We start from the raw sequence: 27,558 nt of genomic DNA, 5'->3' as shown, positions 1-27,558 counted from the left end.
AATAACGGGTCACAGGTGCCTAAGACTTGCAGTTTGTTTCCATACCTTTGTTTCTCATCTTTTGTGATGTGATCACTCATGGGATGTAAAAGTAGAAAATTTGATCGGTTTGTGCAGTAACTCCATAGAGTTCCCAGTGTTAGCCACCGTATTTTAACAATGTTTGCCCACAGCAATCCCATGACTGAAAAGTATCAATAGTCACTTATGCTTAAGGTTTTGTTAAACAAACCACAATGCTTGTTGGTTTTCCATTTTTTATTTGCAGAAAACCCCACAAATATTAGCCAGGTTAAAACACTATTCACAACCATCAAGTATTACAACCACCAAGGAGTGTCTGCTTGGACACAACTTAGCTAGCTAATGTTAGCTTATCATCTCGACAAAGCAAAGACTTTGGAGAAACCTTCCTAAAATGTATCTTGGCTCCTAGAAATAAAAGAAACAAGAACGTCAATTTATTTTCTCATCGAAGAATTCTGTATTCTTCATAATCAATAGCAGCAACTTACCCATAGCTTTCCTTGACTGTCAAGCTATCTAATGTTAACTTACATGTCTAGTAGAATGGTCATGGTCATCAATTATTAAAACTTCAGCTGTCGCCATTTAATTAATGCCAAAGCAAGCAAGTTAATTTACTTAGCACAGTTACATGCATAGAAGCAATTCAATGTGCTTTATAAAGAAGAAGAAAAAAATATAAAAATACAATAGCATAAATTCAAAAAACTCAAAACAACATCATTATAATAAAACATAGAATAAGAAAAAAACGTAGGAAGCTATAAAAGCTACCTTTGTGTTACTCCATGCTTTGTCTGATGCTCGCTTTGCATATTTTCTGTTCTGAAGTACTTGGTGTACATGAACCCAAACAAAGCCTGTCATTGGCCCTCACTTCAAGGAACACCTTCAAGGAAGTACATTAATAAGTATATCCTGACCTTCTACTTGCAACCATGAGAGTCGGGATATTGTCAGTTCTGACACTTGTTTTTAATGTTAATTGATGATATGTAAATGTTATTATCTGATATTTTAAATTGAAAGCTGCGTAAGACACCTTTAATTTTACATGTTAATATATTATTTAATAATAACACTAGAGTTTGTATTTCTTTTTTGATTTCAACCTGTATTTTTTGGTTCAATATGATGAGAGTTTGTCAATCAAACATCAGTGTTATCTAACACTGTTTGATTAATGTCACTTCACGTTGCTCCATTGCATTTACCAGGTGGACTGTAGCTAGCTTGGATTCTAGTATTGATGGGTACATAACTAGCAATATCTTTAAGTCTTAGTTACATAAAATATATTCATGTCTGACTATTGCACACTTTTTTCCACCTCCTGTTTATTAATAACTGAAAGTTTACAAGAACAAAATTGCCCCCATGATTTAATTCCATGTGTTTTTGATTGAACATCATTTGTTTGATTTAGGGTTATATACATTTGCATACGTTTTTCATTGGTTAGCTAAGCTACTGACTAAGCTCATTATTATTCATGTTTATGTAGTTGATGCATATCAGTGGCATTGATTTAATAAAAAATGTGCATTCAAACTGAGTACTATTATATACACAAGATCTTATATGTACAAGATCATTCTAGATCATTATCCTTTCCATGTCAATGACAATGCTGTGAATGCTAAAATGTATTTATTGTATCTTCCTATCATCTTTGCTGAGACATAGGCCTAAATGGTGACACAAGTGGCCTGTCTTAATTGGGCCTGCAGTATGTTAAGTTGCACATTGTCAGTCAATTAAAAGATTGAGTGAATGCAGAAATGCTTAGTTTACTAAGAATGAGCCCAACAGGTCTGCATCATCATACATTCATATACACAGACAATGAAAAACAGCCACAGACGAGAATATAAACTGTGTCTAATCATTCTAGACACGTCATTACATTCCGAATCGCTAGTTAAGATTACTAGTACAAACCAGAATCTACCTGATACTAGACTGGGGCCTTTACTTCTCCCAAACATCTTATACCTCATACCACTAAAGGGTAGTCATGTACACAGTATACAAACTTTGCAACAGTTCAAATGATCAGTACTAATACACTCTGTTCCCAGTTTAGTAGGTGCACCTATTTATAATGAACAATAATTTAAGTGCAGTTTCATGAGCTCAAATAAAAGATCCCAGACATTTTCTCTTCACATGAAAATCATATTTCTCTCAAAAAGTTGTATTTCTCTCAAACCAGACAAAATTAGCGTAGCAGGATATATAGTGGTCTTGAGCTTAGGGACAATAAACAACATTTTTGTTTTAAAATCAGAGCCGAAAAGGTGAAAAACGCTGAGCAAGGCTGTTAACACTAATTGCTCCCAGGTTGTTGCTGTAAATAAAAATGAGTTTTTAGCATAGTAACATGGTAAAATAATGGTTAAAAAACAACAACATTGGTGACAAGTCACAAACATTCCCCAGGGATTATCCACTTGGAGTAGAACCCAATTTGTTTGTCTGTGTCACGTCCTGGCTATGCCCCTAGCCATCTCTGCGCTGGGCTCGGGCATAGCCAGGACAGGACAGGAGGTGGGTCATCTAGCCACCTCCAATCCTTTTGGTCTCCCCAATTGGAGGCAGGTGTTGGTCATTGCCTCCAATTGGGGACCCTATTTAAGTTCTTTGATTTTGCCATGCTGTGTGGATCATTTTGGTTTTGCCTGAGTTTTAGTTAGCCCCACGTCACTGGTTGCTGCTTTTTGTTTTCATTAAACATGGATTATCCCCGTTATCTCAACTCTGCGCCTGTGTCCTTCCACACTCCAGCACGTGACAGTCTGCTGTAATAGCCCATCCATGACAAAGGCTGATGACTCGCTTGTTCCTAGATGCCATTCTGCACATCACTGTTGTGCTGCTTTTATTTACCTCTCTGTGGCCTGCCTGTTAGCTTGTACAATTATTGCCTTTCTACTTGAACAACTAGATTGTTTGTCCATCGTTCTCAGTAGTTTGTTGAGAATGTTAAGTATGAAAAGCATGAGAATGGTGGATGTTTCTGAGATCCTGGAAAACGTGCATCTGTCACCAGGTTTTCTTCAACGACCTCTCTGTATTTTTCTTCATTCATCCTTTCCCCAGTCCTGACCAGTCTTCCAGTCCCTGCTGCTGAGAAGCATCCCCATAGCGTGATGCTCCCACTACCATGCTTCACAATAAGGATGGGATTCCAAGGTGATGTGTAGTTTAGGTCTTGTGCCAAACAAAGAGCCTTTGATGCCAAAATATTAATGCCATATATTAACATTCTAATTTGGTTTCATTAGACTGTTAAATCTTCTCCCTCTTGGTCTCAGAGTCTTCCACATGCCTTTTAGCAGATTGTATCCAAGTGCTTTTCAATTATGATTTTGTTTTTGAAATCCTATGAAAGCCATTTTATGAACTCAGACTTGTTTTAGGATGTACAGTGCCTTCGAGCTAAGTTGTGGAAGGCTGTAAGTCATTTAGAGTTCCTTCTTTCATGATGCAGTTTTTGTTAGGAATTGTACTAACCAACTGTGGGACCTCCCCAAGGCAGGTGTACTTAACATGAAATCATGTGAAATGTATATATTACCCACATGCAAGTAAGTTTTGCCAAACCTGAGTCCTGGATTTTTACACAATTCACTTCTGTACTTGGCTGATGAGAAGCAGCAGGAGTATGTTTTTGCCTACTTCAAATTCATGAATGTAAGTGTTCTTAAAAGATGCATACCATTTTATGCGTGACAAATTACATTTCTTACTGTGCATGAAAATACAGCTACGGAAAGAGAGACCCCTGCGTCTTTTTCTTTCCTTTCCAAAAAAGTCGAGAAGGAAGGTTTGGAGTGAGGAACAGAAGGGTTAAAATTAAGAGACCACTGCAAATTGAACGCTTCTGTTCCTCACTCCAAACTTTCCTTTTCAACTTTTTTCCGCAGCTGTATAGAGTAGGGAGAACAAGTATTTGATACATTACTTACACCTACTTACAAAGCATGTAGAGGTCTGTAATTTTTAGGTAGACTGTGAGAGACGGAATCTAAAACAAAAATCCAGAAAATCTTTTAAATAATTAATTTGCATTTTATTGCATGACATAAGTATTTGATCACCTACCAACCAGTAAGAATTCCGTCTCTCACAGAACTTAGTTTTTCTTTAAGAAGCCCTCCTGTTCTCCACTCATTACCTGTATTAACTGCACCTGTTTGAACTCGTTACCTGTATAAAAAGACACCTGTCCACACACTCAATCAAACACACTCCAACCTCTCCACAATGGCCAAGACCAGAGAGCTGTGTAAGGACATCAGGGATAAAATTGTACATCTGCACAAAGCTGGGATGGGCTACAGGACAATAGGCAAGCAGCTTGGTGAGAAGGCAAGAACTGTTGGCGCAATTATTAGAAAATGGAAGAAGTTCAAGATGACGGTCAATCTCCCTCGGTCTGGGGCTCCATGCAAGATCTCACGTCGTGGGGCATCAGTGATCATGAGGAAGTTGAGGGATCAGCCCAGACCTACACGGCAGGACCTGGTCAATGACCTGAAGAGAGTTGGGACCACAGTCTCAAAGAAAACCATTAGTAACACACTAAGCCGTCATGGATTAAAATCCTGCAGCACACGCAAGGTCCCCCTGTTCAAGCCAGCACATGTCCAGGCCCATCTGATGTTTACCATCTGGACGATCCAGAGGAGGAATGGCAGAAGGTCATGTTGTCTGATGAGACAAAAATAGAGCTTTTTGGTCTAAACTCCACTCGCCATGTTTGGAGGAAGAAGAAGGATGAGTACAACCCCAAGAACACCATCCCGACCGTGATGCATGGAGGTGGAAACATCATTCTTTGGGGATGCTTTTCTGCCAAGGGGACAGGATGACTGCACCCTATTGAGGGGAGGATGGATGGGGCCATGTATCGCGAATCTTGGCCAACAAGATCTTGGCCAACAACTCCTCAGTTAGAGCATTGAAGATGGGTCGTGGCTGGGTCTTCCAGCATGACAACGACCTGAAACACACAGCCAGGGCAACTAAGGAGTGGCTCCGTAAGAAGCATCTCAAGGTCCTGGAGTGGCCTAGCCAGTCTCCAGACCTGAACCCAATAGAAAATCTTTGGAGGGAGCTGAAAGTCTGTATTGCCCAGCTTCTGCCCCGAAACCTGAAGGATCTGGAGAATGTCTGTATGGAGGAGTGGGCCAAAATCCCTGCTGCAGTGTGTGTAAACCTGGTCAAGAACTACAGGAAACGTATGATCTCTGTAATTGCAAACAAAGGTTTCTGTACCAAATATTAAGTTCTGCTTTTCTGATGTATCAAATACTTATGTCATGCAATAAAATGCAAATTAATTACTTAAGAATCATACAATGTGATTTTCTGGATTTTTGTTTTAGATTCTGTCACTCATAGTTGAAGAGTATCTATGATAAAATTCTACATGCTTTGTAAGGGGGAAAATCAGCAAAATCGGCAGTGTATCAAATACTTGTTCTCCCCACTGTACTTATGTAAGTTCGTTATGTATGTTTTGTATTGTATACAAGTATTCAATTCTTTTTTTATGCAGTTATTTATGTATTTATGTCTGCATCCATTTATTTAGTTGTTATTATGTTTATTTATTTATTATTTTGTCTATTCATGTGTGATTTTATTCAAATTTTGGCAGGTTTGAACCTTTTATAACATGGCCTCATGACCTAGGCCTACATTTAGAAAAATAATTATTTATCTTAGAGTAGTCCATATGGAAGATCAGAATTAAACAATATTTTAATTGTGGCACTATATGCAGCTTTGAAAAAAAATTAAGAGACCACTGAAAAATTTTCAGTTTCTCTGGTGTTACTATTAATAGAAATGTGTTTGAGTAAAATGAACAGTTTTGTTTTATTCTATAAACTACTGACAACATTACTCCTTAATTCCAAATAAAAAGATTATCATTTAGATAATTATTTATTTGTAGAAAATAACAACTGGTCAAAATAACCAAAAAAGTTGCATTGTTTTCAGACCTCAAATAATGCAAAGAAAACAAATTCATATAGATTTTTCAACAACAAAATACAAACGTTTCAACTTAGGAAGAGTTCAGAAATCAATATTTGATGGAATATCCAGATTTTTTTTATCCAGCTTTCATGCATCTTGGCATGCTCTCCACCAGTCTGTCACATTGCTGTTGGGTGACTTTATGCCACTCCTGGCACAAAAATTTAAGTAGCTCTGCTTTGTTTGATGGCTTGTGACCATCCATCTTCCTCTTGATCAAAGTCCAGAGGTTTTCAATGGGGTTCAGGTCTGGAGATTGGGCTGATCTGACAGGGTCTTGATCTGGCGGTCCTCCATCCACACCTTGATTGACTTGGCTGTGTGGCATGGAGTGTTGTCCTGCTGGAAAAAACAATTCTCAGAGTAGAAGGAAACATTGTCAGAGCAGAAGGAAGCGTGTGTTCTTCCAGGATAACCTCGTAGTTGGCTTGATTCATGCATCCTTCACAAAGACAAATCTACCTGATTGCAGCCTTGCTGAAGCATCCCCAAATCATCACAGATCCTCCACCAAATTTCACAGTGGGTGCGAAACACTGTGGCTTGTAGGCCTCTCCAGGTCTCTGTCTAACCATTAGACGAGCAGGTGTTGGGCAAAGCTGAAAATTTGACTTGTCAGAGAAGATGACATTACTCCATTCCTCTATGGTCCAATCCCTGTGGTCTTTTGCAAACTTCAGCCCAGCTCTTCTTAGCTTCTCATTTATGAAGGACTTTTTTCTAGCTTTGCATGATTTCAGCCCTGCCCTTAGGAGCCTGTTTCAAACCGCCCTCGCTGTGCACTTCACCCCAGCTGCTGTTTGCCATTCTTTTTGTAGGTCACTTGATGTCATCCTACGGTTGTTGTGACATTCAAATGAGTTGACGGTCATCTCGGTCAGTGAACAGTCATTTTCGCCCTCTGCCAGTTTGTAGCTTTGTTGTCCCCAATGTTTGTTGCTTGACCTTGTTCTTATGAACTGATGTCTTTGAGATTTCCAGGATGGAAGCAACTTAACGCTCACTGTATCCCTCTGCCAGTAAAGCCAGAATTAAACCCTTCTTTTCCTCACTCAAAGCTTTTCTTTTCAACTCTTTTGTCATGCTGAATAGTTATTCTTTTATTCTAATTACCTTTTGAGGTACTACTTCCACTGTTTTTGCCATCTAGCTGGTCCTATTGCAAAGGGATAGTGATGACCACAGCAGTGGTTTTTATACTTTTTCTCGTTAAATTAGATTTGGTTCAGATAATCACCTTATCAGTACCTCATTAAGTAAATTGAGGTGTGCCTGTGTTGGAATTTTACATACACTGGAATGCAGTGGCAGCCATACATGTAGAGATGTTGATTTTAAGAAAAATTTGCTGTATATATTTCTATATGTAAATATATGTATATATTTCTACATTTAGATCAATAGGGACAACGCTTATGTTTTAAAAGGGTGGTCACTGTCATCCACTTTTTTTCTGGGGTGTGTGTTTTAACCCCTTTACTGATAAGACCAAGAGGGAGCCCGTCTCTTCCTCTCCCCCTCTCCCTGTGGAGTCACCTTATCTCCCTGCAGTCTGTCTGATTTATTTATTACTGCTCTGCAATATTAAAGAGTCTGCTGGCTACAACCCTGAGTAGAGTCTTACACACACAAGAATGCTGTCTGATGCTCTTGTCTTCTGAAAACACTCAAATGTATACAGTATATAGATATCACATCACAGAAACACACATTCTTACACTCGTCCGTGGATTTTCAGTTTGAGTATATTGGCTTTTCAGTGAACTCTCGTTCTTTCTGTCCTAAATGGCTGAAGCAGGTCTATGGTCAAGTACGTGGGGTGCTGGTATATGGGATGGCGGCAGTCCCAGGACTCTGCTGGTGGCTCGGTGGCTGACTGTCTCTGCGCCTCTGAATCTGGCCAGGGAGTCCTGTCTCATCTCTACTGGCAATCCTGCCTGGGCTGCCGGGCCACCAAGGAACTCACTGCCTGCTTACTGCTATTCTTAGAAAGGGCAGGCAATCCCCTGGGCCTGGGTTAAAACTGGAAACAGCAAAAATAAATGAAACTGGTGTCTGAGCGGACCATGCACCTGGTTTGGAGAGAGCTTCAGATGGCCTGTAGCCTACTATTCGTCTGGACAATCGATGTTCTGTAGTAGACACTGCCTGGAGCAACCACTAAGAGAAGTGTTCATATTAGACCGAGCTGCTGTTTGGTCTAAGCTACGTGATCGGCTGATTAACGTTCAATAGTAAATATAATAATATGCCCACTTTTTTGGATGTTGATTTGTAGGTTAGTGTTGCTGAGTGATCTTTGGACAACTTACTTTATTTACTGCTTTTTTACTACCTGGAGGCTTCTGATAATTCTGGTGTGGGTTTGAGCCAAAATGGATTCCCAGACTCCTCATGGGATTGGATCAGTGTTGAAAACCAGGCCACACTGTTGGTGTTTTTGGCTGTGTTTTCTGACCTGATTATTGGCTGTGTGAATTTAGCTGTGGTGTATGTTTGAGCCAATATGAAGAAATGGGCCTCTGCTGTTCTCACCCGCACAGTACAGTAATCCACCTGGACACACACACATACACACACACATGCTCTCCTTCTCAGATGCACACATTGTTCATTCAGGCATGTTTTGGCTTTCTCACATGCTTATATCTCACAAAAGGACTGCCGAGTTTATCCAAGCGCTGGAGCGCGAGGATTGAGATACCGGGGTGGTTCAGTAAACTGTAACGGTAACTGTAATTCATTACAGAGGATGAATATTAAATGCGTGTACAGACATGGCATAAATGTCCCCCTGGAGATGGCCGGGTAAGACATCGATGCAGAGATTACGCAAAGGGACTGACGAATTCATCCAAGCGCTGGAGTGCAAGGATTGAGATACCGAGATTAGAATTGTAACAATCTGACTGTTTTATTTTATTGCATTTTATATCTTTCTTTTCTCTGTAAAGCACTTTGAATTGCTTCTGTATATGAATTTGGCCATATAAATGAACTTGCTTGCCTGACACCATAGCACCATGCAGTCTACCACTGACTCGCCCAGGGGCATTAACCCCGGTGTCCTGGCTGAATTCTCAACCAGGCCCTATTTCCATCATGGTTTTTCCCCCTGATAATCCCACTGGCGCACAGCGCTTTCAGGAAGTATTGAGACCCCTATACATTTTGGGTCGTGGACTGAATTATAGATCCAATTATTTTGCCATCAGTCTACACATGCAAAACATGTTTTTAGAAGTGTGTAGTTATTTTCCCCCTCATTTTATAAGCAGGTCCATATAAATATTTATAATTATTGTGATGCATCACAGCCAGCACCCAAGGTTTCCATGTTTTAACAGAACTCTGCTACACACTCTTTAACGGTCTCTCGTACTCATCATGCTGTAGTCTTTACAAAGCCACGGTCAACAGGTTATCTTGCAGTGTTCTGGCCAATATGAACATTGTCTAGTCCAAAGACTCTATTAAACAAGGACAACCATATCTACCCACCACTTGTGTGAAGGAGAAAAAAAAAAAGAAGGGCTCAGTTATTGCTGACATCAGTTGTTTTCAACTTTCCTGGGGCGAAATCTTAAAAATACCTTTTGTGGCGCATGATTGTCCGAAATGCCTCCAATTACTCATCATTATGTAGGGAGACAAAAATAAATAAAAAATAGTGTTTTCACAGAGGATTCTTGTTTTTGAGAATTTGGATGTACGTCCACTGGGCCTCCCAACCACAAACCATGGGTGACCAGGCCAGTCCAAGGCCTCAGCATTGGGTTTCTTCACCTCTTGGTGTTGTCTGAAACCCAGACAGTCTGCACAAACTGTCAGAAATCTTCCCAGGTAATCTCATCTGCCCCCTCGTCGTCCCCTCCAGGATTTTCAATGGCCACTGACATGCTGGAGATGTGTGCTCTTCACAGATGAATCCCTATCTAAACTGTACAGGACAATATTTCAGTGAAATCTTGGATTTTGTTTGCATGCTGCGTTTATGTATTTTTTCCCAGAATCCATTAGATGTTCTAAACAAAACACACAAACTCCCCTGTGTTTGAATGCTATCCAGCGCACTGACCTGTTGAGAACAATCTATCCACTAACTTATTCACCAGCACACACAACTACTTCACACTCTCCCTGGCCTGCTAACAGCGGCAGCTGATGGAGGCCTGTGGATGAATGTGGATTTTCATGTCGCAGAGTGTCTGAATGTTTAGCAGGTAATAGTTGAGCTCGGCTTCATCGGATACACACACACACACACCAGTGCTTCATTCTTCCTTTCAGCCTGCTAACAGCGGCAGTGGTTGGAGGCCTGTGGATGAATATTGATTTTCACGTTGCAGTGCTTCTGAATGTTTATCAACTAAACGTTGAGCGCTGCTTCAGGTGTCACTCACCAGGGCTACTGCATTGATCTGTGTGTTTTTCCCGCTTATTGATGAATGGATATGTAGTGCTACTAGGATCAATGGTACCAGGATCGAATCTGATCATAAGAAGGGCATGGGTTAACAGCCTGCCACACTGAGGAATGAGGTTTTTGATTGTAGGGCTCCTACCTAGGCCTCCTACCTAGGTTAGAAAGTGGCCTACATAAGTATTCACCCCTTTAGACTTATTCACATTTTGTTACATTTAAATTATTAACATTTTCAATCATCTCTAGAAAATATTTTATTTAGTGAATCTACACATTATAATATTCAGTGAAATGAATGTAATAAATAATTGTCAGCTTCTTGAGTAAGCCTCTAATAACATAACACACGTAGATCGTCCCAATATTTTTCCCAGGATTTTTAAAACATTTCTCAGGCTCTCTAGGTGTTAGGGATCATGGCTGGACAGCAAAGTCTTGCCATAAATTCTAAAACAAATTCTAAAAACGAACCTCCTGCTCTCTTCATCTTTGGTGTCTGGGTCGTTTAATACATCATCCACAGCATTCGAAACCATAGCAACCATACTTAGAGATATTGAATATCAGATTTTTAATGTTACCCATGTACTAATCAATGCGGTTCTTTATGAGACATTCCAAAAATGTCCCTGGTCTTTATATTCGAATCTGTGTTTGAAATGTACAGTAACACTTGACAGAGGAAACGTGTTGTAGGTTAGAGGAATGGGTAGTTCAAAATGAATGTAAACCTCTATTGTTCCTCACAGGAGTCCATTTAACATTGCCTCGATGAAACGTGAATACGTATGCAAAGACTATATAGTTAAGAAAAACACAATTAAATCCAGTTTAGTCACACTTTGTTACAAAACAAAAGTCCAATAATTATGAATTCACCTCAGGAGTGGCATCACTGTACGTTGCTGATGAATGAGGGTTTGTTGTCTTTGCCTGGGTTTTCACTGCTGCTGTTTCTCTCCTGTCAGTGCTCCGTGAGAGAGGAGGCAGGCAGTTTCTAATTAATATGATTAATGTTGCATTCATCTCCTGAGAGGGAGGAAGAGAAGGAAGACCGAGAGGAAGACTGACTAGTAAGGCTAGTAAGACAGACTTGGTAATGAGAGGCGGAAAATATTTAGAGGAAATCTGAAAAAAGCAAGAGTGAGACAGGATATGAGTTGTGTTTATAGGGGTGAGGGGCTGTTCCAGTAATATATTATTGAAAAGAAGGGCCATCAAGCTGTTCATAATATGCATCCCAGGAAAACAAATGACTGAAACTAGGCTTGCCTCCAGGTGAGACTCATCTACGACATAGGATTTATCCCTCTCACATTGTCCTTCACTGCCACGTCTTTCTTGCTTTCTGTTATTTGTGTGTGCCCTCATTTGGGCCACTTGAATCCTAACATCATGGACATTAGACACACACACACACACACACAGCCTGTGTGTACATGGCTTGCATGTTACATTCTCTTTGCCATTCGGTGTGCTGATGGCAAAGAGAAGTGACCATTTCCTGACAAATGGTCTAGACTGCCTCATCTTCAATAACCTACCTGTACCCAGAAATCTACGCTGAAAGTGATTAGGGATACGATCAGGATGTGATGGATGTCTGGAGTGGGGCAGTGGTAGCGTGATGAGAGCCTGTGAATGGGTAGATGGAGGAACTCGGGAAGGAAAAAGAGAGAGGCTATGGTAATCCAAATGAAATCTCCGACGTGGGAGTGTGTTGCCTGGCACAGTGGAAGTCAAAACCCATCTAGAATCCGCTTGCCCTTCTTACCTTAACCCTGAGGAGGATCAGTCTCAGATCTCTGGAACACTTCCACATCCGACTGGAAGACAGGAGGAACAGTGAAGCAGTGTGTTTGATTCAGAGGAGTGAAGACTCCGGGGAACAGTGAAGCAGTGTGTTTGATTCAGAGGAGTGAAGACTCCGGGGAACAGTGAAGCAGTGTGTTTGATTCAGTAGGCAAACAACTCCCTCCTTTCTCCGTCCTGGTACAGGCCCTGCTTTCATTAGCCTGATGGCAGGTGGGAACACCAATCCTGCTCAGTTTGCCTAAACTACTTTCTTCCCTTTATCTACAGAGCTGACAACTGGGGAATTATTATATGGGTAATTATTTAGCCCTTTCTATATTTTTATTTGTTTTTGGCAGTATAAATGATTCTTCTCTTTATCCTTTTGTTGTGACTTTGGGGTGCAACTTGTTTTACACCTTCTTCCGCTCTTTCGCTGAAATGACAAAGGCTGGACTTCCAAAAGAAACATAGATAAAACAGCCCTGTATTATTTATGACACATCAGGCCTTTATCAGGTCATAGGCTGAAGAGAGAATAAGCTACAGACAGACAGACAGAAGAAATGTGGTGTGATGCTTGATTGTGTGGAGATACATTGTACCCACAATGACATGGAGAAAAGTTCAAATGTAAACTTCAGATAATGTGTCTGTGGGGTGTGCCTGTTAGCTGATTATTTGTCTGTGTGTCTGTGTGTCTGTGTGTGTTAGCTGTTTCTGTCTTTGAGGTGTGTTTGTGTCTGTCTGTGAGGTGTGTTTGTGTTTCTGTCTGTGTTAGCTGATTCTGTCTGTGAGGTTTGTTTGTGTCTGTCTGTGAGGTGTGTTTGTGTCTGTCTATGAGGTGTATTTGTGTCTGTTTGTGAGGTGTGTTTGTGTCTGTCTGTGAGGTGTGTTTGTGTCTTTGTGTTGGCTTGCCTGCATGTGAGATATGGACCGTTTGCTGCACAGTGAGGCAGAAAGAGCACTGAGTGGTGGAGAGGAAATGAATGGTTCTCAACAGTAGAGGTCCAGAGCTCCTCCAGGAGAGGGCTTAACCCTTCCCCTACCTGGCCCAAAGGGTTACCCTTTCCCCTCCCACCTCCAGAACAGGTTAACCCTTACCCTCTGACCTCCACAAAGCAGGTTAACCCTTACCCTCTGACCTCCACAAAGCAGGTTAACCCTTATCCTCTGACCTCCACAGCAAGTTAAACCTTATCCTCTGACCTCCACAAAGCAGGTTAACCCTTACCCTCTGACCTCCACAAAGCAGGTTAACCCTTACCATCTGACCTCCACAGCATGTTAACCCTTACACACTGACCTCCACAAAGCAGGTTAACCCTTTCCTTCTGACCTCCACAGCAGGTTAACCCTTACCCTCTGACCTCCACAGCAGGTTAATCCTTACCATCTGACCTCCACAGCAGGTTAATCCTTACCCTCTGACCTCCACAGCAGGTTACCCCTTCCCTCCCAACTGCACAGCAGGTTGACCCATTCCCTCTGACCTCCACAACAGGATAAGTGATGATGTGCAGTGTTTGAACTGTGCAGGGTCCATTTTTGTTCTCTTCAGTGAAGCTGTCTGACAGACCATAAAGTTTCCATCAGATGTAATTTCAGGTCAGATTACTCAAACATGACATGATTTATGATGATCTTAAGAGACTTAATTATAACTGACTGCACTCTCTGTCATTTGGCAATTATTAACTGTGTGCCTGTTTGACAGACAGTGAATCAGTGGGTGAACTGGTTGAACAGCCATAGTCAACTCCCACTGGTCCAGAGGAATGCCCTGTCACCCCCACTAATGCTTTATCATCTCTCATTGTGTTTGTGCATGTAGCCAGCCTGACTGGAATAGGAATGTTCAGGCAAACCGTTTCATAGGTGTGTGCCACGGACCACAAGCCATTGATTACAGGAATACCAATGAGACGAACCACTCTCATATTCTACTGATGAGTGGGTGTGTGATTCAGCGTGAATGAGAAAGGGAGAAAGGAAGTGGGAGGAAGAGACTGAAAACATACCCTGAAGTGGGGGACTACTGTACTGTGCAGAATGTTAGGCACCCGAAATTCAAACTAAAGCCAATTATTTGGATAGTGTTTATTTTAATATAATATATAAATAATGTTACTAATATATATATATATATTATATTATTTACATAATATAACAATAAAAGGCCAAGTGTTCGGGCCCTCATGCGGCACTGCATTGAAAACCAACACGATTCTGTAGTTGAAATCACTACATGGGCTCAGGAACACTTCCCAAAAACCATTGTCTGTGAATGAAGTGCATCGCTGCATCCACACATGCAAGTTTAAACGCTACAGTGCAAAGGAGAAACCATATATGAACAAGATCCAGAACTGCCGCCGCCTTCTCTGGGCCCAAGCTCGTTTAAGATGGACTGAGGCGAAGTTGAAAACTCTCCTGTGGTCTGACGAATCAATATTTAAAAACATTTTTGGGAACCATGGATGCTGCATCCTCCGGACTGGCTTGTTATCAGCATACAGTTCAAAAGCCAGCATCTGTGATGGTGTGGGGGTGCACTAGTGGCATGAGTGACTTGCACTTTTGTGAAGACACCATTAATGCTGAACAATATATACAGGTTTTGGAGCAACATATATGCTGCAATCCTGACAATGTATTTTTCAAAGATGGTCTTGCTTCAGCAAGACAATGCCAAACCACATTCTACACATATTAGAACAGCATCGCTCTGGGTCTGGGTCCTAAACTGTTGTATGACTATTGTAGCTGGAAATGGTTGATTTTCAATGGAATATCTACATAGGCGTGCAGGGGCCCATTATCAACAACAGTCCTTTTTCTTTGAAACTTTGCCTAGAAGGCCAGCATCTGTTGTGTGAAGGAAGTACTACACATTCTTGTACGATATCTTCAGTTTCTTGGCAATTTCTCATATTGAAAGCAATGGTTGCTGATAATGGGCCTCTGTATGTCCGTGTAGATAATATATTCCATTAATATAGCTGTTTCCAGCCTCAATAGTAAGTTTATGTTATTGTAATGGACAAAGAATTTGCTTTTCTTCCAGAAACAAGGACATTTCAAAGTGACCCCAAACTTTTGAACGGTATTTTGTGTGTGTGTGTGTGTGTATATATATATATATATATATATACATACATACACACACACACACACACACACACACACACACACACACACACACACACACACACACACACACATAAAGATTTCCTACCCAAGAAAATGGCTTTGGTTTGAATTTCAGGTGCTTAAGACTATTGCAGAGTAATCTATGAATAATAATTATCCTAACTTCTAAATGGTTAATCCAATATATTTCTCAATTAAACTTCAGTGGGAGAAGCACTCTAATGACCAACAAGCTGTAATCCCCCTTCCTTGATAACGTTAATCCCACTGAGACAATGAAGTGTCTGGTTCCCTAGACGACAACAGCGCCCAGCACGTTGAAAAGGACAGGCAAGGACCTTCTTCGGCTAGGTAACGGTGAGACCCTGAACGCTCCCTCTGGCCGTCATGGTCTTATTCCGACACTGGGTAGACTTCGGGGCTCGGGTTTCAGTCAGTGTTGCCAGTTTCGTGTGTCGTTTCGTGCCCTGGAGCCTCATAGTAATCTGTGTACAGAGAACAGCCTCAGACATAATAGCATGAGGTGTCTTATTAATAATGTATGCAGTGTGATTTACTTTATCACTTTAGCATGGTCTAATTGGCCGTTTACTCGCTGACAGATGCTTGGGTGACTCAGCCCCCCGGTCAGTGCTTTGGCGTCCTCTGGGCCCAAGTCTGGGTCCCACCGTGTGGACAGTTCTGTCATCCTCACTCCTGGGGAGGATTACATCTCGAAGTCGGAGATCATATAACGACTCGGCGTTAAATGGGGCAAGGGCACAGATAAATAGAGTCTGTAGGAGTAACTTTTCTTCACCACACACCCCTTCATCTCTTCCTTAGCTTCCTTAGCAATGAACACAGACCCACAGAGTGTGAATGAATATGACCTCAGAATAATAATAATAAAAAAATAAAAATCTAATAATCTGCCTTGCTTTAAAATTGACAATACATCGGTGCATCCCTAAAAAATACAATTACAAACCCAAGCCAAATGAAAATGAAACCCCTTAATGAATTCACAAGACAATATTTTTATCCTTAAAGGAATTCAAGTAAGACAGAGATCTGACAGCCGTCACATGCTTTTGTGTGTTAGGGCTTCCCATTACAAGAGAGAATATTATTTTTATTATTATTAAACATTTATTTCAACCAGGAACACAGACTGAGGCCAATGTCTCTTTTACCGCTGGATCCTGTGCGTACATGTTTACACATACAGTTTAGGTTCCATTATTAAAATCAAACAGAAATAAACACAGAGAAAAGACAAAACAAGACGCTCATAGACGCACAAGACAAAGTACTTAGGGTGTTATTCCCTCATTAAAACGCTAGATAGACTTATCTTCGTTTGCATAATCATTTTTATAGCGTTTAAATTTACACTGGCATGGTCGAGACATACCATGCAGGATTTGGGCTGTCAGTTGCTGGGTAATTGAGAGAGATGCATGCACACGTGTGTGCCCTGCACAAACACTCAATACCATTCTGACACAATTGTCTTCACATGTGCCAACCACTGGAGGCGGGGCTCGATCAGAAATGTGGCGCATGCTACCTCAGGCGGTGGGTTCTTTGAGCTTTCGATATCTGCAAGTCTTCTTTGAAACGTCTCGGACTGTGTTGCGTAAACAAGACCTTAGTAGAGCCCCATCCTTCCTAGTGTACTTTCATCACAGCTTAGTGGCAACACTCGCTATGCTTCCAATCAGATTTAGAACAGGTGATCATTTATTAAAACCATATTCAGAATGACATTCCTAGTTAGGTTACAGCAATCCATAAAAATATGAATTCTCATATAGTACAGACAAAGCAGAGGCAGCAGATACACAGCGGGCAGATAAGGCGTACAGTAGTCATTTGAAAAAGTAAGTGCACCCCATGAAAAGTATTTGGACATATAGATACTTAATCTTCATGTCAGCGCTATTGACAGATATAGGTAATCTCATTTTAAAAAATGACACTGGAAGATTATACTTTATCATTTATTCAAAGGAAAACGCATTTTGTTTGTGGAGAAAAAAGAACACCCCTAGCTTCAATAGCTGGGGAATTAACTTAATGTAGCGGTTTCTTCTTATCATCTATTAGTCTCTTACATTGACTGTGCTGAGGTTTCTGCCTACCTGACCTCCCATGTAGGTCAAATTTGTCTCTTTCTGACAGTTTTTCAGTGTCAATGGACTAATACGATTTCAGTCATATGCCATGACTGTCCTCCCAACACAATTGAACTATACTGACTGTGAGTTAAAAGTTGCATGCAAGGCAGTTAACCTTCCTTTAGCCCTAAAAAAAAAACTGAATATGACTGGCCTCATACAGCTCCGGAAAAAATTAAGAGACCAGTGGTTGTAATATTTTCCGGAGCTGTATGAGGCCAGTCTTATTTAGGTTTTTTTTAGGGATAAGGGAAGGTTAACTGCCTTGCATGCAATTTTTTCCGGAGCTGTATTTAGCCTTAAACTACAACACATTGAATGAATATGGTAATAACTATTGTTTTCTTTTGATTTCTATGGTAGTGAGTCACACCAGAGATAGCTAATTCACTTCATCGATGCCTCATTTCCACTGGTGCCAAACACTGGTGTTTTACCCTAACATCCAGAAATGTTTCTGTTTCCATTGACACGGGCCAGCGCCAGTCAACCACTAGGCCGTGGCTGAGTAGCCTGGCTCTCACTTGGTGCCAAGCCCCGGACTTTAGGACGGGGTTTGTGGGTTGACCTTTTCGATTAGCGATGTGTAGCCTATCATTTGCTTAGTCTTAGGCTTTTCGTACTGGTTTTCTTCCAATCTAACTAACAGATCCCTGATAAAATAAATTAAATAAAGCAACAGTACAGGGAAGCAAAGTTGGAATGACCGTAAGGTTTTATTATTAATTTTTTTATTTTTCCCCCTTGAAGATTTCAGTTTGTTTTCCAATTGAATTGTTTTCATTACAGGTCACATTAAAAGTGGAAAAAGTTCTGACATGATTTATCGCAAAAACCTGGCATTTTAACATGGGTGTGTAGACTTTTTGTATTTTTGATTTCTGTTTATTTTAATTGCATACATAGTTTCGAAGTTATGTCTTGCAAGACTTACTATTTCTAGATACATATGGAGCACAGAGCTCTAAAAAGGCATCAACAAAGTTGAATTGATTCAACAAGGATTTAAAAAGAAATCTATACCAGCATATCTGCACACGTAAGGAAACAGATACTAGCCCCTTCTCAACGTTGTAAAGCTGGCTAGGACTGTATGGGGGGTATGTAGGGTGTCTTATTTAGGGTGTCTATTGGAGCATGAAATTCCTTACCATCCCTTAGCCGATTCAAATGTTTGGTTGAACAACAACTAAACCTTGTGACCAGGTTTGTCATGCTGTATATATTATATATAGTCGTCACTCTGTTTACACCTGTATTGTACTCACATGAGTGCTTTTTGTTAGTATTTCGTCGTTATTTCATTTTGTATTTATTTAAATGACTCCCTCTATCATTGCCGGACCGCGTAACAAGTGGGCACTGATGACACTGTTCAGGTGACACTGAAACTGAAGCAGCTGGTCCGTAATGGCCTGATCTGTGCCGTAGAATCAAATGCAGATAGACCGAGTTCTTTTTCACTCATGAACGTTAAAACCCAATAGCACTGTAGACAAAAGTTCATGTCAGCATTCTCTCCCACTCTCCCCCTCTCCTCCTGTCCTGCTCTCTCAAACACACACACACACACTTTCTATCACATCATACAATCACTCACCTGCCACAGAGGTGTGTATAAAAATAGACTGGGGCCGGGTTCGTGGTGAAAGGACAAGCAGATTTATAATAAATTCTTAAGGGCAGGCCTTGCGGTGAGGAGAGGAGACATCCCTACTGTATACTGAATGTGCATCTCACTCAGATGGCTATTATCACTCTGTCCTCCCCCTCTCTCTTTGTCTGTCTGTCAGTCACACACACTCTGTTTGTCACGCTCTTCCTTTTACTGCTTTACCTTGCATGCCTCTCTACCTGTTTTATAGTGCAGGTTGACACCTATTATATTTATGGCGCAGGCATTGTGTCCAGGGATGGGAGCTGGGAGTTCATGGAGTCGGCAGGTTTTTTTTATGGAACTAAGCCTCGTGGGCATGCGTGTCGTGATGTCTGTGTGAGAGTGCGTGGATGAGTGGGAATTCTATCCCAGGAGTTTTACGTGGCATCATGGGTACATTTTAGGAGGGAATCCAGTTGCTTGGTTATCATTTAGCTTATGAGTTGGTGATGTTGTAGTGTAACCTTTAGCACAGGGGGGGAGAGTCCAATCTCAGTGGCCCCTGTGTGTTCTGAAAGGAAGTGGATACATCACATATGTTCTTTTAGAAAAAGGGCCATGGTGCAGATGTTAATGGTGCAGATCTGTTTTCCTATAGTAATCTATGCATTCATATGCATCCAGCTTTAAAAAATCATACTGCTGTTTCTTTCTTTCATGCATTCTTTGCCCCCCCCCCCCCCCTCTCCTCAGCAGTGCACGATAAAAGTTTTTTTATGACTAGAGTTGATTTATGTCAATAGGAGTATAATTAATGACTACCCCAGAGCCATTGCTCTGACCTGGGAGGGTGAGGAGCGCCCATTAGAACAGTTGCTGGTTTTATCCTATCGTTAAACGGCAGGCCATCTGAGCTGTAAGACATACACACAAACAAACTCACACAAACACTGCTGTACCCGAAACTGTATGGATAACTGCCTCAGAAATAACAGGCCTGCAGTACCTAACGACTGGCATTATATTTAACTGGTGCCAGGCTTGGCATGTTGGCAGCTGTGTGTGTGTGTGTGTGTGTGTGTGTGTGTGTGCGCGCGCGCGCCCCATGGGTGTTGTGTGCGTGTGTGTGTGTTTGCCTGTTAGTGAATTGTGTGTCTGCTAAGAGATGGGGGTGTAAATCTTGTTTACATCCTCCTTGGTGTAATCCTTGCAGTATTTCTGAGAAGATTTTTGAGTCTTGTGAAGCCATACATCCAAAATAATGTCTTTGTGAAGCTTCCCTTTGAGGTCTGGAGGATGTTGTATTAGCCAAAACTGTTTGGATAATTTTTAATTGGATGTTTTTTTTGTAGAACTGTCCAACACATGCCTGTTGGTTCTGTACCAACTTTGCTACTGTAGTTTGCACCATGGCGGTCTACAAAGTTCTTGTTCCTATTGTGTAGCTTGTATCTAATATGGAACTTCACCATCTGTAATGTTCCCATATGTCCTTACAAGGGAAATATTAGTTTGATCCATTTGAAAGTGTGTGTGTATGTGTGCGCGTGTGTGCGTGTGTGCGTGTGTGTGTGTGTGAGTAGCTGTAATAATAATTCCTATCTCTTTATGATTGAGGGACAGCTGTGTTTTGCGACGTTGACTCCCCTGAATATTGTGATTTAAAGTTTCGGTCACCTTGGCTGTTAAAGACCGTTTGTTGGCATTTAAAAGAGCCAACCACCTGTGCCACTGGCTCTAGGGGGCTCTTGTATCTTTAAGAGCTTGACTGGGAAGCCAACAGCTGGTTTAGTCTAGTTTATTAGGAATCCTTTTAGCTATAGCAAATGCAGCATTTACTCTTACTAGTGACCACAGAAAACATCAAACACATGACAGTTTACAGAACAGCTATAGACTATATAACATTATGGCTAATATGGCATTATAGCTATTATTTATATTAAATATAAATAATTTAACATGGCCTAACAAATATTGATTTATGTAATATACACAGTGTATATGTTTTGTGTATGTATATATACAGTACCAGTTGAAAGTTTGGACACACCCATTCAGGGCAGAGAAACAACCTTGATTAACTAACAGGTGAATGCAATTATTTTCTGCCTGTAGACACTAACCAAGCTGGGTCTTACAGTTGCCAGGCAGCATGAATGTTCAAACTAACTGCCACTACTGCAATCAAATAATAACTTGCCACATTAGTTTTTAGATCAGACAGCAGGCTCAGTAAAGCAAATACTTCATTGGTTCACTTTCTCTGTGTGAAATATGAAAAATACTGCTGTGGTGCATAAGAATTTGTGAAATACTTCCAATCACACACCCAAAATGTAATCTAGCTGTTATTTTTTTTCTTTTAAGTTAAAACAATTAGGGCAGCAGTTTGGGTTAGTTAGGGTTAGGTTGGGGGCTAAGGTGAGGGTTTGAGTTAATGGTAGAGAAAAGCTGAAACCTGGGACAAATATGCTCTTGTAGCATTCAGCCATTTGAAATGCAAACTCTGTCCTGTCTATTGAATCTAACAATCACATTAACTTCTGCCTTCAGGACACATCTTCTTCCAATATCTGACAGATACGGTGGTTTGGAAAGTATTCAGAGCCCTTAACTTTCTCCACTTAATGTGTAATTGATAACTTTTTTTTACCATCAGTCTATACACAATACCCCATAATGACAATGTGAATTCAACATATTTGCCAATTTATTGAAAATAGAAAAACTAAAACATCTCATTGAGATGTTTTCAGGCCCTTCATTCAGTAATTTGTAGAAGCGGCTTTGTCAGCAATCACGGCTTTGATTCTTCTTGGGTATGCTTAATAGCCTGGCTGATAAGGGACTCGAAGTCCAACTGGCTCAGAGTCTGGAAAGTGTACTTTGATTTTGTTAGCAAGGGGCGTGGTTAATGAAGGCGATGCACACTGGATATAACAAAGCATTATCCATGTTTTACTGAAACACCGCCCCATGAAACGAAACAGTCATGTTTACTTCCAAAATACTTGATGTTTCGAAGTCAGGAGTAAGCCTGTGGCGTTGCGCATGCAAATGGATAGTGAATGAGAACCAATCAAAACCATTTTCTCAGTGAATACTGCGGTTGAAATAGTCACAACTCTTCCCGAACTGTCAGGAACATAGGTCTCGTCAGCCAGGCTATGCCCAAGGCATGAACGGCCTGAAATGAGAGATTTCAATAAACTGGCAAAGAATTAAGAAAAATAATTGTGTTTTTTCATTATGGGGTATTTGTGTGTAGATTAATGGCAAAGAAAACAATGAAAGCAGTTGTAAATGCTGTCAATAATGCTGTAATGCTGTCAATAAAACAACAAAACGTGTAGCAAAAGAATGCTGCAGGTCTAGCAGTAATAGTGCTGTACAAGCACTGGAGTACTCCACACATTCGGCTTCTCCCTGGCTTCGTCAGTGGTGCACAATGTGGTCGGTGTGGATCAAAGACCCAGGATGAAAAGAGAAATTCCTGTTATTACCAAGGTCAGACATGGCAGCTGTTCCAGTTGAACAGCCCATAATGACTACCAGTACCAGAGACTGGTTCCGGGACTGTCTTCAGACTCTATACATCTGCCTCTGGGGTTCACCGAGAGAACACTGGACCACAGCCATTAGCCTGGATTGTGTTGTTGGCAGTGTGAGGGGGAGCAGGGATCTTCTAAAACCTGCACTCTGCTTAAAACCTCTTAGATGGTCAGCAGTTTGCTATGGTGATTTGTTGAAAGGGTGGTGTGCGTGTGCTCATCCTCAGTGGGTGCCAGCTTTTGAAGGGCAAGGGCACCTGTTACACTGCCACAGATATTGGCTTGAACGCCTTATGTTGGTCACAGTGACCCAACCATTTCCATGTAAATGGACACATTACCAACAAAGTGTTGCGTTCATAGGATCAAATCAGCATACGTGTCAAATGTAATGCTAAGCAGGCCTAGTTGACCTTTAATTTTGGATCAAATTGGCAAGAGGAAAGGACTTGTGTTAGGCAGTCCTCTATACCACAAATATCATGCAATATCTTTTGGAAGAAGTGTGCTCCATCCCTCCAGTAGAGTTCCAGAGACTTGTGTCAAAGTGCATGAAGCTGTTCTCTACACCTTACTGAGACACTTAACTTGATTTGTAACCCGTCTGTAGGTCCAACATCTCCCATAGCTGTTCAGTTGGGGTGAGATCTGGTGACTGCAACGGCCGAAGCATATGATTCACGTCGTTTTCATACCTGTGCTTTGTGGATGGAGGTGTTGTCATCCTAAAACAAAACCCAATAATGAACCCTGTTTCTAAGTCTCTTGTCATCTTGATCCTAAATCGAGCTCAGCTGGACCTATTCAGCAATTTTGGCTCACAGAACATCTCACAGAACATGATAGGAGGTTAATTGCTTTATTCTATCTTTCAGTACACCTGTACGAAAGCCTCTGAATTTGTGTTACTCCAGTCATTTATTCAAGTTTCTCCAGATTTTTCACCCGTCTGTATATCAAAGCATACCGACATTAATGTAATTTGTCTTAGAAGACATGTAAATATATTAGATTAAGGTATTACATATTAGATAGGAAGTGGAAAAATGGCAATGGTAGGAAGAATACCAATAGTGATAGATTGTACTGAAATATGATAGGCTATGTGGGGGGGGGGACTGAGGGAATGCAGACTTTTGAACAGGGGTCAGATAATTTTTTTCTTTGTTGCCATGTTTTGTTTTATGATTGTGCCGTTCTGTTATGACCTACAGTTGAATTTGAATCCCATAAGAGATAACAGACATGTGTTTTGCCTGCTCACTTATGTTTTCTTTAGAAATGGTACATATATTACCAATTCTCCAAGAGTATGCAAACTTTTGAGCACAACTGTATACATACACACGTCATATATATCTATATGATATGCATATCATAGCTGGCACCCTTACCTCTTCTTTCTGCAGACATTTTTAAATCTTATTTCAATTAATCAATCAGATTTATTTTGTAAAGCCTTTTTTACATCAGCAGTCACTAAGTGTTTATACAGTTACCCAGCCTAAAACCTCCAAAAGTAAGCAAAGACAAAAAATTAATGCACAGTTGCTAGGAAAAACCCCTAGTAGTGTCGGAACCTAGCAACCTAGAGAGGAGCTGGACACTGCAGGGTTGCAATTCATGTTTTTATGTTTGGCGAAACGAAATCCTGAGCCATTTGTGTCATCCTCTGTTTTATGGATTTCCCCCTCTTTTTCTCACACACCCACAAACACACTCACACAAACAAACATACGCAAACACACACACTTAACCCACGCACAACCTGTACTTGACGCGTGTTTGACACACAGCTCGAGCATAAACCAGACACAAAAGCATGAGCTAGCCGAAGGAAATCTGCACGCCCCACCGGGCTAGCGCTGCTAAGGACAGACCTCTGCAATGTCACTGTAAGGATCCAGTTACAGGAGGCTACCTTCACCTCTGCAGCAGACCAACCTATAGAAATACAATACAGTTGTCACGAGGCAGAGACCTCTGTCTTAAGCAGTGGTGGCTTTCTGAGGTTAAACAGCTTTTTTAGCCAAGAGGGTATTTTTATCCCAGGTTTATGGTTCCACATTAGAAAATAAAATCATTATCACTTCTTTTTTCGAGTTACTTCAGTTGTGAGCAACAAAGGACAGGTGCCTTTTTTCTGTTCTGCTCCATGTTGGACAACACAGTCAGTGGGTAATTGAGGGTTGAGCTGAGATGACTAACGCACCTGTCTGCACATGGGCACCGACTCTCCCTCTGTAGCCTTCTAGTCTTCATGTGTCAGACAAGACTTTGAGGACTCACGGATGTCTGAAACACTCCTCTCTCTGTAGACATTTTAATGATGCGTTTCAGTAAAGCCGGTCCACTGCCTGCTCTGGCTGCCTCTACTCCTCTTCCTCACTAGATCTCTTCATTGCCTTCTTAGTAAAATCTGAGAATGGATTTTATGGATGTACTTCATTTCAGTAACGCAGAAACGTCTCCCTCCTCCATCCCTCTCTTTCTGTCTCTCTCTCTCTCTGTACCTCTCTGTCTGTCTCCCTCTCTCCATCCCTCTTTCCATCCCTCTGTCTCCCTCCCTCTTTCTCCCCCCCCCCCCCTTCTGTTCCTCTCACCCTGTAAAGTTATAGCGGTTAAAATCTGACACCCACTCATATCTTTATGTAAACATAACCTTCCCTCTCCTCTCTCCATCTCTAATTTGGCCGAGGGAGAAGCTGTTTAGTCCTTTCTCTCTCCTCATTGTCAGTCTGAAGATTGTGTGGATCCAATAACCTCAGTGCCTGATGGATGCCTATGTTAACAAGATCCGGCTGTTATCTTGGGATGAAGGTGGAAGGGTTTTTGAATCTTGACTGAGAAACGGATTTGGTGATCGTAATGGTCGGCGGGGCCAGAGGGGCTGTAGAGGACATATGGAAAGTGTGCAGAGAAGGGGGGGGGGTCTGCTGTTTAAACCACACTGTGACATTCTCCTTACTTACTGCTAAAGGACACAGGTCACCCCTTTATTGGATGATAAAGTATGTATGGTGTGTGTGTGTTCAGGATGTGCATTTGTGTGTGTCTGAATACACAGGAAAAGCCCAGTGCAATCTCATCAGGAGAAAACATGCCTGCTGATACCTCCTCTCCCTTTATGGATATGTTTCTTGGTCGTTGCCTTGGCGATCGCCTCAAGGCCAACTGGCACTACATCCACCCTGCTGCCTAGCATGATCCTTTTGGATATTTGGAACAGCTGTTCAAAGGAAGTTAATGAGAATTATTTGAAGCAAGTTTTTGAGGATGCATCTCTGAAAACCAACACACTCACACTAAGCTCACAACTAATCACTGCAATGATCATGATGTCTCCACAGCAGTAGAACTGTTGACTGCTATAATTACACACACACACACCCACACACACACACACACACACACACACACACAACGCGTGTAGCACCACCCCCAGCAGCATCTCTTCTTCCATCCCTGGACACACAGCAGATAACTCCCCAGATAAGTATCCCACAATCTCTATCCATCCTTCTCTATCCATTCCTTCATCCAGCTCCATCCATCCATCTCTACCCATCCATCCATCTACATCCATCCACCCACCTCTATCCATCCATCCATCTACATCCATCCACCCACCTACATCCATCCACCCATCTTCATCCATCCACCCGTCTCCTTTCATGTATTATTTAGACGTATGTTTCCATTCCCACTGTTCTCCTGAGTGAATCTGTATGGAACAGTCTACACATTTCCTTAGAACTGGATGTATAGAAGCCCCTGGGCACTTCAAAATGTTCATTGGTGACCTTTTTGCTGAGGAATGGGATTGTATTTATATGGTGTTGTATATTTGTATATATTTTGTATTTGTCTTAGCAAAAGTGTGTGATTGGGTTAAAATAAAATCTCTGCCCTTGAAGTTTTCTCTTACAGTGGGGATCAATATGGAAGACTGTTTTGCCCAATTTGTGTGCTTACTCAAGGGGAATTTCTTCTTATGCCGTAAATATCAACTGGAAGAATGCAGTTCTGTAGGACTGGCCAGTGGTTTCCCCCCAGAGCCCAATGCTTCTCTAGGTTCTTACTTGGTTTCTGTCTTCCTAAGGAGTTTTTCCAAGCCACTGTAATTCAACATCTTACTGCTTCGTCTATGATGTTTTAGGGTGGCTATCTGTAGAGGCATTCTGCTTGTACATATCTTCTCTTTCTCTCTCTGACCCTCATTTATGATTGCTGCAGTCATGAAGGTAACCACAGCAGTGAAGGAATGTCTGAGACCATCTCCAATACATCCTCATGCAGCTCAGGGAGGAAAAGACCCAGAGAGAGAGTCCTAGACAGATACAGTGTACTGAGGCTTTAATTCTAAGGAGAAGACCGACGATAGAGGGGGTTTGGGGTATCCAGGGAGGGGCGAAATGGGTCAGGCCAAGAGAGGAGGGGACCGTCTGGGAGAGAAAAGAAGACACAAGGTCTATTGGAGCTTTCAACACCTTATTGCAATGTTTTGTTGAGAAACAATATACAAGCAAGTTTCTGTAATCACAAGATATATGGTTCTGTAATAACCATGAAGATCAATTAAACCCACATTTTTTATTATTTTTAGTACAAGTAGAAGGGGTACTTTTGGGAAGTGCTTTTCATTATACAAGAATGGTGCATAAAGTATTAAATAAAGAATTTAAGCTACAGGGCTTGTGAAGAAGTTGTTCTGACTCTAAGATGTTACTTCATCTAGACAGTTGGACAAGGTTGATGGAGCAGATGTGTCTCAGGCTTGGTTGTAATGTA

General features: G+C 41.3%; 1 protein-coding gene across 1 annotated transcript in view; it reads left to right on the top strand.

The window, feature by feature from the left end:
* ppm1lb (protein phosphatase, Mg2+/Mn2+ dependent, 1Lb) overlaps positions 1–27,558 on the top strand; it is a 47,983-nt gene that overhangs the window by 10,756 nt on the left and 9,669 nt on the right. The gene's annotated exons all lie outside the window — the stretch shown is intronic.

This window comes from Esox lucius, chromosome 1, assembly GCF_011004845.1.
Source record: "Esox lucius isolate fEsoLuc1 chromosome 1, fEsoLuc1.pri, whole genome shotgun sequence".
In the NCBI taxonomy this organism is placed as follows: Eukaryota; Metazoa; Chordata; class Actinopteri; order Esociformes; family Esocidae; genus Esox; species Esox lucius.
Note: the sequence above shows the minus strand (reverse complement) of the source record. Positions and strands in the feature narration are given on the sequence as shown.